The sequence below is a fragment of the Notamacropus eugenii genome, chromosome 2 (genome assembly GCF_028372415.1).
Source record: "Notamacropus eugenii isolate mMacEug1 chromosome 2, mMacEug1.pri_v2, whole genome shotgun sequence".
Lineage (NCBI taxonomy): Eukaryota > Metazoa > Chordata > Mammalia > Diprotodontia > Macropodidae > Notamacropus > Notamacropus eugenii.
The window spans coordinates 344,772,186-344,786,313 of NC_092873.1; the positions used below are offsets into that span (position 1 = coordinate 344,772,186).

Here is a 14,128-nt window from a genome sequence, read left to right on the forward strand (position 1 = left end):
GAAAAGATTATTTCTTCATGGATTCAAGGAAACCTAAAGCAATAAAACAAAATTCCACCAGATTGATAATAATAAGAATATCTCATATTGATGAAGCACTTATTCAATTTACAAAGCAACTTCACATTCATAATCTCATTTCAGTCATGTTACAACCCTGGGGTTGGGGGTCATGATACACCTAATGGAATAGGTGATGTTAATTACAGTCTATAATCATGTGTCAGTAAATTAATAAGGTGAAATTTGGGGCAAGACATTTCACTTCTCCCATCTTCATAAAAAGAAGCAGTTAGACTAGATAATCTTGAAGGTCATATAATCACAGAAAGTTAAAACTGAAAGGAAACTCAAGTCATTTACTATAGTCTTCTCCTTTTATAAAGAAATTGAAACTCAAAAGAGTTGAGGTGATTTGCTTATAATCAACAAAGGCAGTAAGTGGCTGAGGCACAATCAGAACTCAGTCCTTCGGCTTACAAATCCTGGGCTCTTTCTGCTATTCTGTTAGCTCTTAAATTTAGATTTTGAATTAAATAGTTGGTTCTATTATCGCTCAAGATTAGCTTTCCCTTCTCTAACTCCTTCAAAGATGGGCACAATCCAAAATATTCCTATTTCTGCCAGAAAAGTACTAAGGGGACACATACCATGACATGGTGATAGGTATAAGATTCATAAAAATTATTTTAATATGTTAATATGGAGTTAATGTTTAGTTCTCAGTAACTGGGTCAAAGGTTTTTGTTTTTTAATTAATGTACTGTTAGTGTTATATCAGAAGAAACCAGATCTTTCTTTTCATTTTTGATTAGTTATAAAATTTATATTGGATAATTAATTTCTTTGTAAAACTTATTTATGAAATCAATGCAAAAAGATGACAAACAACCTTTTGGCTCCTAGCCCAGAGATTGCTGAATAATCTTTTTATTCTAAAGTTGGCAATGAGTATCTGAGATCAGAACGTGAAAACACAGTTCAGCACAATGACTAAATTTACAGATATTTTTTCCCTGTAATGAGATATTATTGTGTAAAAATTCAAAAAGGGGGAAACCAAGAAGTCATTAATTAGAACTAAAGCATATCCTAAAACATCAGAAAACTTACTTTTCAATAGTAATTAAAAGGAATGAAAAAGAATTTTTATATAAGGAAAATATATAAATCAATTGTTGCTATTGCAGATGAACATATAAATATCTAAAAGGAGTAGGAGAAACACCTTGCTTTAATAAAAACTGTTAAAATGTGTATATGAAGAAATACAGCCTTATTCTGGGATTGAGCAGATTTTGGAAGCAAAACGTAGCAAAAACATATAGACTCAAATCATCCTGTGTACAGCATAGGATGATGTTCCATGAATACATAAATATTTTGATTGTTTAAAGAGGCAGATAAAGAATTTTTTAAAATTAAAAACTGGGGAAAATATGTTTATGAAGAAACAGTTCAAAGATACAGAATCTGAAGGAAGAATATTGAATCTGAAGGACATTAAGGTTCTTTAGCTCTTTTACATATTATTCTTTTAGGAACAAAGAGGGCAATTAAGAAGTCATATAAACAAATATTTCAAGACTGAAGTATGGTTTTAAAAGGACTACATAGGGGAAATCTGCTGAAGTGATTAACTTCTGATAGCACTTTAAGGTCTGCAAGTACTTTGCATATGTTATCAGTATTCGATCCTTTCAGCAACCCTATGAAGTAAGTGAGTGATTAACTAACTGGCTGGGTTGGTCTGTATAATCTAATTCTCTGGTTAAAAGAGAACTGTTATTCACATTAAAAAGAAAGACTTTACAAACACCTACTTAAGAACAACAACAAATCGAAAGGAATATCACATGCAAGTGACATAAGAGAAAATTTGAGAAGCAGTTTTAGTGAGGTATAGATGCTGCTGAATGGATGAATGATATCAAAACCTACAGGCCAGAGCTATGAGTTACCCAAAACACATAGGTTTTCCTCCCTTACATGTTTCCTTAACAGATTCCTTTAAAGTGTGTGTCCAATCTTCCTCAATACTGTTTCAGGGAGAGTGTGTCTTGGGTTTATGTAAAGATTTTGATGTATTTACTATTTATACATTTTCCTTAATATATGAGTACTTGTTTATTTATTTTGCCTTAAGTAAATAGTTATATTTAAAATCTAAGAGTATCATTATTGTGAATGGTTGTTTCTGTAAATATAAATGCATCATTAGGAGCTCAATAGCTATAGTGTAAGTAGGAAGATGTATATTTCCTTTTGCACTCTGAAAGAATATGGAATGTAATGTGAAAGTGAACCTTCTCTGAGAATCTAGACTTGACAGTGTTGAAAAGACATTAGAGTTAGATAATCCTAAAAGTTGGTTGGTATCTACAAGCCTCTGGTAAGGGATGACAGTGCAGATATCGTATACCCACTTAGCCCAGCATGTATTTTACATTTGAGTTGGGAGAGGCATAAATCCTGTTACACTATGATGATATTTGTAAGAATTGATGCCCAAGCAAAAAGAACAGACCAGAACAATATACAAAATACTTAAAAAATGTAAATGAAAATAATACTAAAAGGTATGAACTCAGGTTAAATACAATTACTAATCTTGGTTCCAAAGGAAAGATTATTAATTATACTTACTATCTCTCAACTAAGAAGTCATGAATGAAGGTTCATAATATTTCATATACTATGACTGTATCAGTTGGTTTTGCTTAAATTTTTTTTTCTCTTTGTTATGAGGTAGGATTTGGGTAGGGGCTGGGGGAGAATCCCAATCAGGAAATGGCGGTGGTGTATGAAACCAAAGACATAAATAAAACTTTTTAAAAGTGGGATGTGTGTATATCCTTGGACTCAGCAATACCACTTCTAGGACTGTATCCCAAAGAGATCATAAAAATGGGAAAAGGACTCAAATGTACAAAAATATTTATGGCCAAGAAGTGGAAACTGAGGGGATGCCCATCAACTGGGGAATGGCTGAACAAGTTGCGGTATATGAATATAATGGAGTTCTATCGTGCAATAAGAAATTATGAGCAGGCAGACTTCAGAAAAACCTGGTAAGACTTATATGAAGTGATGCTGAGTGAAGTGAGCAGAACCAGGTGAACACTGTACACAATAACAGTCACATTGTGCAATGGCTAATTTTGAATGACTTATCTCTTCTCAGCAATATAAGGATCTAAGACAACTTCACAAGACTCATGATGGAAAATGCTACTACATCTAGAGAAAGAACTTTGAAGTCTGAATGCAGATGGAAGCATACTATTTGCTCTCTTTTTGTTATTTTGTTTTGTTTCTTCTTTCTTATGGCTCCTCCCATTGGTTCTAATTCTTTTTCACAATATGACTAATTTGAAAATGTGTTTAATATGAATGTATATAAGTACAGCCTATATGAGATTGCGCACCATCTTGGGGAGGGGCAGGGAAGGGAGGAGAAAATTTTAAATTAAAAATTTTATGGAAGTGAATGCTAAAAACTAAAAATAAATTAATTTTTAAAAGTGGGATGGAAATAAGTAAATATATAGTAACAATATTTTGAAGGCAGAATTCAAAGGACTTCATGGCTGGATGTGAGAGATGAGGGACAGCCTTATCCAACTACTTCTGTCTGTAATGATTTTTTGCTTATCTGAATTTCTATTATACTAACTGACAAGTTAACAATTATACTGCTTTATTCTCTAGTTATTTCATGCCTATGCATTTATCTTTTACTCTACGTAGATTACCAGTAATTTGGGATAGTATCTTTGACCCTTTGTGTATCTTGCCCAGCTCTTAATAAATGCTTACTAATTGGACAAGGGAAAAAAGGTACCCTAGTGTGAAAGTCATAGGATCATAGCTTTAAAGCTGGAAGGTACCTTTAAGCTCTCATCGAATCCAATTTTTTCATTTTAGAGATGAGGAAGCAGGATCCAATAGAGTATAGGTGACTTGGTCAAGTTTATATTGGTAATAAATAAAGGAGTTTGGAATTAAATTCATGTCATTTGCAAATGCAACACTGTTTTCATTGTACCACAATGATTTTCAGTCTTATGGAGTGGGGTAGGGGGTGGAGTGGAGGAGAGCTGAGGGAGATGGTGTTAATAATAGCAGCATGAATTAGCAGCAAGAACAAAAAATCTATAAGTGCTACAAAAGATCTCCACAATCATGTCACTATACTGTGGCTAGCATGTGTGAACCTAGGTACTGTTTATACCCTTCCTTGTTAAATTTTTCATTTATTCCTTTATGAGGGTCCACCCCTCTTCTAGTAATATAGCTCTCTTAATATGGAAATAAATGTGATAGTGAATTTGAATCACTAACTTTAAAGTCAATTTATTTTAAAATACCTTATTCTTTAAAGTGAGATACTTCCATAGTTGTAAATAAGCATTCCTCCAATATAATTTAGTGCCAAGAGAAAGACAATAAAGCAAACACATAAAAGTTTATATCAGTAACATATTAGTAAGAACAAAATAGTTTAACACTGTGAGAATTACTGGATCTAAACTCTTATAGTGTTAGAGTGAAAGAATTATTTAAGATTTAAGGGGAAAAAAAGGGCAATATTTATTTGGCCAATCTTTGTCTTAATTAAAGACTAAATTTTATAAAGATAATACAAGACTTTTATTTCATTAATAAGAGATAACTCAGGAACTTAAAAAGTGTCAAAAAATGAATATTTCTTTAATAAAAAACAAAATAAATTAAAGAACATGAATCAAAATTTTGGCCAAGTCAAATCACAACACATTCAGATTAAAAAATATACATATAATATATATATACACACATATACACACATATATACATACATATGTAAATTGCTGTCTTTTAGGTTATCTGTTCATGAGACTCAGGGGAGGTATAGTTGCTTTAATCACCACCATCAAGAGCTTTTTATTTCTGGCAAACATGCATATCAGAATATTTACGAGTAGCACCTCAGAGGCACTCCACCTACCACATTAGTTGGGTCTCCAGGAACAGTGGTATCAAACTCAATGTGTAGGCTACATATTAATTTAGAATACCACAGATTAAGATTACCTACTTTATACTGTATATTTTTGTTACACATTTCCCAGCTACATTTTAAATTGATTCCCTCCAGGCACAGGAGAGTTTTGTCCTTGGAGTTTAACAGTTCTGTCCTGGAAGAGAATTTTCCCCAGATTGAAAGTACTCTGAGTACACAGTCCTAAAATTATTGATAAGTCTCCAGCATTGTGTTTACTTTTCAACAGTTAGCCAGAAAACACAATTAGCTCAAAGCAAAAAGCATCTATTAGAAATTAAAGATTTTTTAAAAGAACATTCTACTCCAACCCTATAAACTTAGGCTACATTCTATCACTTACACACACACGGACAAATGAAGCATCATAAATAAGGGGCCCACACAGAAGATGGGCAACTCAAATTTCCAACACTTCAAGTTACCAGGGCTGACTGAACTTTCTCTCCAAAGAATATTCTTTCTCCGCAAAGCTTCTTCAGTCTCTGAGTCTCCAGCAAAGAAGAAATCTTTGGCCAGGATGCTGTTGGGTACTTTCAGAATAAAGCATAATATTCATGCTAGGATAAGAAACTGCGATCTCTTGAAGTCTTTGCTTTAAAGGCAAGACTTCCCCTTCCCAGCTGTAGATAGGATCATGCTGATGTGATTCACAGCTGTGAAATCTGACAGGAACTGGAAGAACAGGCCTCATCTGGAAAATGGGACCCAGAAGCAGCCTGGTGGGCATTACCCAGAGCTTCAGCCTGGCTCTACAGAGGCAAGGCTGATATGGAAATAGCTGAGGCCAAAGAAGATGGTGCACCAGGAGAGAGACCTGAGAGACAACCCACAGAGGAGTAGGCACCAGAGATTATGAAGAGGGAAAGGGCCTAAAACGGAAGAGAAACTGAAGAATGCTATTCTGAAGAGAGAAGGGATTCTTCATGGATAGTTCCATGGCTCTCATCAATGAGAAGACCCTCATTTCTGCTTCCTGCCTTCCTTTCCTCTCAGTTCATATGTAACCTTCTAAAAGAGGCCTTTCCTGGTTCCCATCAATCCTAGTACCTTCCCTAATGCCAATTTACTCTGTGTATTGTAATGACAATTTAAATGGGAAGATCTTTCCCATTCATTAACAGGCCCATGTGACCTGGCTAGATCACATTGAAGTCTGAGTCACATGGAACCTGTGGTGAAAAGGTGGAACAGGAAGAGGTGGAGCTAGAGCAGAGATGAGAGGAAAACTGGTCAGAGCTAGGAAGGATGCAGGCAAGTAGGCAGCTGGGTAGTGTGAGTGAAAGAGCTCGTTTGTGATTTTGTTTAAGGGAGCCTGCTTACATTTTGTTTAAGGAAGCTGGTTTGTGGAAAGCCTAATAAAGGGAAGGCTTGGAGATGGTGTTGCCCTCTGCACTGTAATTGTGTAGAGATTATGATGGATTTGGCTTTCTGGTGTCTGAATAAATGTTTTGATTCTGTCTTCCATGTGGAGAGTCTATTGTATTTTGCGATTCTGAATTACACCAGGATATTCATGGCTGCTGTAGACACTGTAAATATCGCATAAGTGCTACCTGTATATATCTTTTTAAAAAATACATGAGTTGTGTACATATTGTCTTCCCCATCAAACTGTGAGGTCCTTGAGAGCAGGGACTGTCTTTTACCATTATTTGTAATATCCATTGCTTTAGCACAATGCCTGGAACACAGTAGGTCCTTAATGAATGTTTCTTGACTAAAGCCTGCCATCTACTAAGCAGTAGAAACCCGACTCTGGGCCCCAAACTCTACAGAAAGAGCTTCAGCTTTCAACTCTGTCTACATGGGAGTTCAAGAAGCAATGTTCTAGAATCCCCTCAGTCTGAATATAGGCATGTTTCCCATGACCATATGCTTTTGTCACTGAACACCATACACAATGATTAGGAAGGGTGGTAGAAAAGAAAGCTCCCCTTCTCCCTTTTTGCACTGTACAAGAGACAAAAGTTAGTCCTCAAGCGTTGAGTCTTTCTTCCTGCTCAAAGTCACTACTCAGGCTGATTCTGTTCTCCACTGACGACCACAGTCAGTTTCTCTCTTTTTAAACTTTTAGTCTCTGTCATCCGCAAATATCCATGCACCAAGGCTATCATGCCCAGAGATGCATCTATTATTATCTTTAGCAATTTCAGTCACTATTTTAACCCTTCAAATGTAAATATGACAAATGCCAACTCTGAGTCTGAAATATTTACAAACAGTAAATGGGACACTTAAAATCTGATAATTGCATCAAGCAGACAGGGGGACTTTATTGATGGAGAGTTCACCTGATCAATCTCCTAGCCTGCTACAAAGTAATAAGCATCATTGCTCATGTTAATAGGGTTTAGTTTTGGTGAGAAACACAGCTCAAGACATTGTCCAGTACCTGATCTACCAAGAGAGCAGAATCTATAAATCAAATAGTAAAGTATTTAATTGGCACAGAATAATAAAGAAATAATATTAAATATTAAACTACAGCAATATAATGCTGTTTAATAGTTAAAAAGAAAAATCATGTAGCAGAATGACTTCTGGACCCCAATACACAAACGAGTACAGTTTTCCTCACACTAATGCCCTGGTAGAAAAAAACCTATTCCCTGAAAATTCAGGCTCTAAAAAGAGGAAAGGGTTTTGGCTTCAGAGCTTTGTGCTTTGAGTTGCTGCTAGGAAAAGAGTTCTTATGGTCCTGTCTCCCAGCAACCAGCTCTACCTTGTCACTTTCAGTTCTGCCTCCAACAGCTCCTTGGCATAGTCCCAATTCCATTTCCCTGCCTCTGAAACTGTCCTTTGCATGAGCTTCTGCCACCCACCAAAACTTTGCCCTGTGTCACGACTTTCTACTCTGAAGGTGCTGTTTGTGACCTCTGTGGTGTTCCCATACACATCCTCTGAAAGCTCTGCCTCCTTATAGGTTCTCTTCTCCTATAGCTCCAGCCACTCTTGCTACAAGGAAGTGTCATTTTTTTCTGAGAACAAAGTGGATGGCGCTAGTCAACATATTTTCATTTCTATTGTTAGCTCGATGCTGCTATTGGGGCACCAAAAGTGATGTTCAGATAGCTATGAGTCTTCCAGAGTCACCCTTCTCAGAAGAAGGTACCAATGCTCTTAGATGATAGGGCAATGAAATTCCATTCATTTTTCCCCCCAATTTATAGTGTTGAGAGGGTACTCCAAAGACCCTCAATACTTCCTTGCTAAGTCTTTCTAAAGTTGGGGATAATATGCATTACTCTTTTCAGTTATTTGGTCAACTTCTGATAGATCTCCAGCTAGGAATCAATACGCAAATAGTATTAAGTTGATAAAACTCTATTAAATTACTGGATGTTTCTAGAGTGTTTTACAAAATGCACAGTCATTCTTTTTTATATTTTAAAAAATTCTTTTATTGACCTTTTTATTCTGATATTTGTAATGGCAATACAAATGGGAAGATCTTTCTTGATCTTAAGACCTCCTTAAACCACATGGAAGGCTAAGTCACATGTGGTAAGAGGAGCTTGCTGAATGGGGTGGAACAGTTACATTATTGTAATCATTGTATTATTGGTTTTTTGGGTCCACTTACTTTACTTTAATTCATTTTATACATCTTCCTATATATCTAGCTTAGCACTGTGCCTGACACAAAGTAAACACTTAACAAATGCTTGGTTACTGTTTGCTTCTGTAAATTCTTCATATTCATGGTTCTGCATGGCATAGTAATAGTCCATTACATGCATGACCAACAGTTTATTTAGGCATTCCCAGGTATCTAGTCTTCAATTCTTTGCCACCTCGAAAAGAGATGTTATGAATATTTTTGTGTATAAAGGACCTCATTTTTAGTCTCTAACTTCCTTGAATTATATCTCAATCAATTAACAAACATTTATTAAAAACCCACTACATGCCAGTCAATATTTGCCCTCTGCTGGGGAGGCTACAATGGCATATATAAAGCATATACAGAATATACATACATATTTAAATATAAGTGCATATATCATATAAATAAAAGTGGTTCAATACAAGGCCCAGGGCACTAGCAGTTGGGGGGAGGGGAGAATTAGGAAAGAACTGATGTAGAAGGTGGTGGTTGTTTCATATCTTAAAAGGATGAGAGGGATTCTACGAAACAGAGATGAAAGGAAGACATTATGGGCATAGGAGAACAACCAGTACAAAGACATGGAAACAGGAGTGAAAGTGGAATAAAGAGAAGGCCAGCTTGGCTGTTATCATCTAGCACAGAAAGGGGAATAATGTACAGTGAGAATGGAAGATAGGTTGGGATCCAAGTTTTAAGCGCTTCAGAAGTGTATATTTGATCTTAGTATGTGCCTTTGGAGTTTACTGAGGAGGTGAATTACATGATGAAATCTAAACTTATGGAAAATTGCTTGGGCAGCAGCGTTGAGGACAGACAAAAGCTGGGAGAGATTTGAGACGGAGTTTTATTAGGTGGCTACTATGATAACCTACGATAGAGACGACAAGCACTTGATCAGAGGGTTGCAAAACTTTCAATGGGTTTAAAATGTAACTGGAAAATCTGTAACAAAATAAATTAAAATTCAATGAACATAGATATTGTTAATATGTGGTTTTCCAACTCAATATGCAGCTAACAGAGATCCTTACATATGGTTTAGTATTTCTATTTGAATTTGACACTACGAATCTAGAGCATAAGTAATAAGGGTTCATTGAACTAAGGTGGTAGCTGTGAGTGGAAAAGAAATGGATACAAGAGATGAGGTAAAGATAGAAATGGCAAGATTATGCAACTGATTTTTTTATATGGGTGGGGGAGGACAAAAAATGAGAAGTCAAGGATATAACATTCCATTTATGAACCTGGCAGGCTCCATATATGGTCTTCTCTGCCAGCCAATATGCTGATATGTCTACCTTTTACTGCGTTCCCACCTGCTTTTCAGTTCTGGAACTAGACTCAATGTCTGTCATTGCTCAAGGAAATGGTGTGCCAGGATAATCCCCTTTGGCTTCACTCATCATACCAGTAACTTTCCAAACCAAAATATCTCTACCTGGTCAACATTTCCCTCTATGTATTGTCTCTACCTTCAAATTTTATGTGTGTGCACAATACATACATGCATATATATGCATCTTTATGTACTCTGTTTAGCATTTAAAGTCCTTCATGACCTGACCTCCTTCTATCTTACTCCCACACCTCATATTCTGTGATTCAAGAATACTAGTCTTCTTGCTGTTCTTGGACAAAAAACTCCATGCATTCCATGATTCCATGTATTTTTGCTTGGTTGTTCCCCATGTCTCTCCCTCCTCACCTCAATTTAAAGTTCCAGCTAAAATCCCACCTTCTACAAGAAGCCTTTCCAGTTCCCCTTAATGCTAGTGCCTCTCCTCTACTGATCATCCCCGATTTATCCTACCTATATCTTGTTAGTACATAGTTCTGTGCATATCACATCCCCCCAACAGACTGCAAGATTCTTGAAAGCAGAGATGTTTGAGTCTTTCTTTGCATTTCTAGTGATTAACACAATGTCTGGCACAAAATAGATGTTTCTTGTTAACTCAACTTGAATGTTCCCAAAACAGAATTAATTATCTTTTCCTCCAAACTTTCCTTTCTTCCCCACTTTCCAATAACTGTCAAGGGAATTACCATTCTCACAATCATACTCAAGCTCACAAACTCAAAGTCACCCTCTATCCATCACTCTGACCCCATGTTGTTATTTCTAAGTGTATACCACCTACCACATATTTAACTCTGCTGTTGCTTCTAAGCATATAACACCTACCACATAGATGTCCCTTTCTTTCTACCATCTTAGTACATGCCCTAATCACCTCTCATTTGGTGGTGGTGGTTGTTTGTCCTTCGTTCTTGAAGAGGACCATGGCATCAGAAGATGATGCCATGACTTTGAAGAGAATTGTATTTAAATGAGGGTTGTGCAAGGTTACCAGCCTCACTTTCTCTTCTGGAGCCATCTGGGTCCAGTGGCAAGATAAAGATCAGGATGACTGGAGATGGCCCCACCCTCTCATTTGGATTCTAAATAAACTGACCTCCCTGACTCAAGTCTCTCCTCACTATAAATTATTTAGCTTTATTCAGCTACCAAGGTGATTTTCCTACAGCACAAGTCTAAAAATGTTGCCCTGCCCCCCTTAACAACTCCCAGTTACTCCTTATTGTTTTCACGATCAAATATAAAATCCTATTTTGCACATAAAGTCCTTCACAACTCAACTGTCTCTTAATGTTCCAATCATGTTAATATTTCCTTCCACAATTCAGTTTACTTTTCATTCTTCACACCTGACAGTTCATATCTCAACTCTTGCCTTGGGATCAGCTTTCCTCCAGGCCTAGGGTTCCCCCACCCCATCTAACTCCTAGTTTCCTTGGCTTAACTGAAGCTTCAGCTCAAATCCTACCTTCTCCAGGAGGATTTGTCCAGTCCCACCTCCACTTCCCACCCAACTAATAAGTACCTCTGAGATTTTTGTTGTTCAGTCATTTTAGTCATATCCAACTCTTTGTGACTCCATGGAAGGTTTTCTTGGCAAAGACACTGGAGTGGTTTGCCATTTCCTTCTCCATCTCATTACACAGATGAGGAAACTGAGGCAAACTGGATTAAGTGATTTGTACAGGTCATATAGCTAGTAGATGTTTGAGGCTGGATTTGAACTCATGAAGATGAATTTTCTTGACTCCAGGCCTGGTGATCTATCCACTGGGCCACCCTCTGAGATTACCTTTTACCTATATTGTATATATCTTGTGTGAACATAGTTATTTACACATTGTGTCCCACATCAGCTCCCTGAAGCCTGGGACCATGTTTTTGGCACTTTGGGAGGGGGGAGGAAATAATCTCTTGCTCTTGGCACAGTGTTTGGCACACAGGAAGCATTTAATAAATGCTTGTGGACTGACTGTCTTCACTTTTTCATCTTTAAATTCAGCACTGGGCAGATAATAAGCATTTAACAAATGCTTCTCCATTCATTCATGAAAATAAATACTTCTCATTTGTGATCAAAGAAGAAATAGAGAATATTATGAAATACAAAATGGATAATTTTGATTACATTAAATTGAAAAGTTTTTCATAAACAAACCCAATGCAACCAAGATTAGGAGGGAAGCAGAAAACTGAAAAAGAATTTTTACAACTAGTGTTTGTGATAAAGGCCTTGTTTCTAAAATATATAAAGAAAGGAGTCAAATTTACAAGAATACAAGTCATGGCCCAATTGATAAAAGGTCAAAGGCTCCGAACAGGCAATTTTCAGAGGAAGAAATTAAAGCTATCAATAGTCATATGAAAAAATACTCTAAATCACTATGGATCAGAGAGATGCAAATCAAAACAACTCTGGGATACCACATCACACTTATCATACTGGCTAACATGACAAAACAGGAAGATGATAAATGTTGGAAAAGATGTGGGAGACTTGGAACATTAGTTCATTGTTGGTGGAGTTGTGAGCTGATCCAACCATTTTGAAGAGCAATTTGGAACTATGCTCAAAGGGCTATAAAAATGTGCATACCCTTTGACCCAGCAATATTGCTTCCAGGGCTGTATTCCAAAGAGATCATAAAAATGGGAAAAGGTCCAACATGTACAAAAATATTTATAGATCTTTTTGTGGTGTCTAAGAACTAGAAATCGAGGGAATGCCCATCAACTGAAGAATGACTGAATATAATAGAATATTACTGTGTTATAAGAAATGATGAACAGGAAGACTTCAGAGAGGCCTGGAAGGATTTATATGAACTGATGCTGAGTAAAATGAGGAGAACCAGGAGAACACCATACAAAGTAACAGTCACAGTGTGCGAGGACTGTTTCTGATAGACAGCCCTTCACAGTAATGCAAGATCCTAAAACATTCCCAAAGGACTCTTGGGGCAAAATGCCATCCACATCCAGAGAAAGAACTATGGAACTAGAACACAGATTGAAGCAGACTATTTTCTCATGTTAGGTTTTGGTTTGGTTTGGTTTGACTCATGGTTTCTCCCATTTGTTTTAATTCTTCTATGCATCATGACTAATGTGAAAATGTGTTTAATAAGAATGTAAGTACAGAATCCATATAAGATTGCATGCTGTCTTGGGAAGGGAAAGGGAGAAAATTTAAAACTTATGGAAGTGATTGCTGAAAAATGAAAACAAAATAATTAAATTTTTTTTAAAAAAAGGAAATAAATACTTCTCATCCACACCTATTGAACTGCCCTTCAGAATAAAAAATTTTAAAAGAAAAAGAAATAAAAGACAGTTTAGTAAAAAATAACCACTATGTGAACAGAATATGGGATATTCTACTTTCTCTAAGCAAGTCTGCCTCCATGGATAAAATCCTCACCTCAGTAGAAAGGAAATCAGAACTCCAGGGGTCACCCAGTCTAGGAAGAATATGGGAGAAGAGGGGAGGGAGAGATGGACCCAGAGATAAAATGGCAAAGCCAATGGGAAGGAGATTAATTATGGAGGGAAGGAGAGGAGAACTGGATCACATAATTTGCCCTCTATTTCCGCAGTAAAGTTAAGAGGTAAAATCTTTACTTGAGAAGGTGAGAGAAGGGGATGGGAAAGAGTTGAGAAGAGAGATCTGGATTAATCACTGTGGGGACTGAGAAAGAAAATCATTAGAAAAGAAGCAGAAGGATGATTTTTGTTGCAGTAAGGATCCAACTGAGACTGGATGACAAAGTAATAATATAATTATATTTCTATATGTTGTCTCCTACATTAAAAGATAAGCTTCTTAGGGTAGAGACATTTGGATATGTCTTTGCACAATACTCAGCACAGTAGCTGAACCAAGGGAGGTAAGGAATAAATGCCTATTGGTTAACACAATTGCATGACTTCTTCCAACTCCACTGAGCAGCAGCACACTAGTTGTAATATTCTATTACTATATATTATAAACCACAATTAGTTCAGCTACTCCCCAATCAATGGACACATTTTGCTTCTAGCTTTTTTGTTATTACAATGTTACTATGAATGTTCTAGTACATAGGGGACATGTCTTTCTATTGATGAC

The 14,128-nt window shown here is 36.5% G+C and overlaps 1 protein-coding gene across 11 annotated transcripts in view; it reads right to left on the reverse strand.

The window, feature by feature from the left end:
- The window catches only part of TANC2 (tetratricopeptide repeat, ankyrin repeat and coiled-coil containing 2), a 551,137-nt gene that overhangs the window by 367,208 nt on the left and 169,801 nt on the right, over positions 1-14,128 (reverse strand). The gene's annotated exons all lie outside the window — the stretch shown is intronic.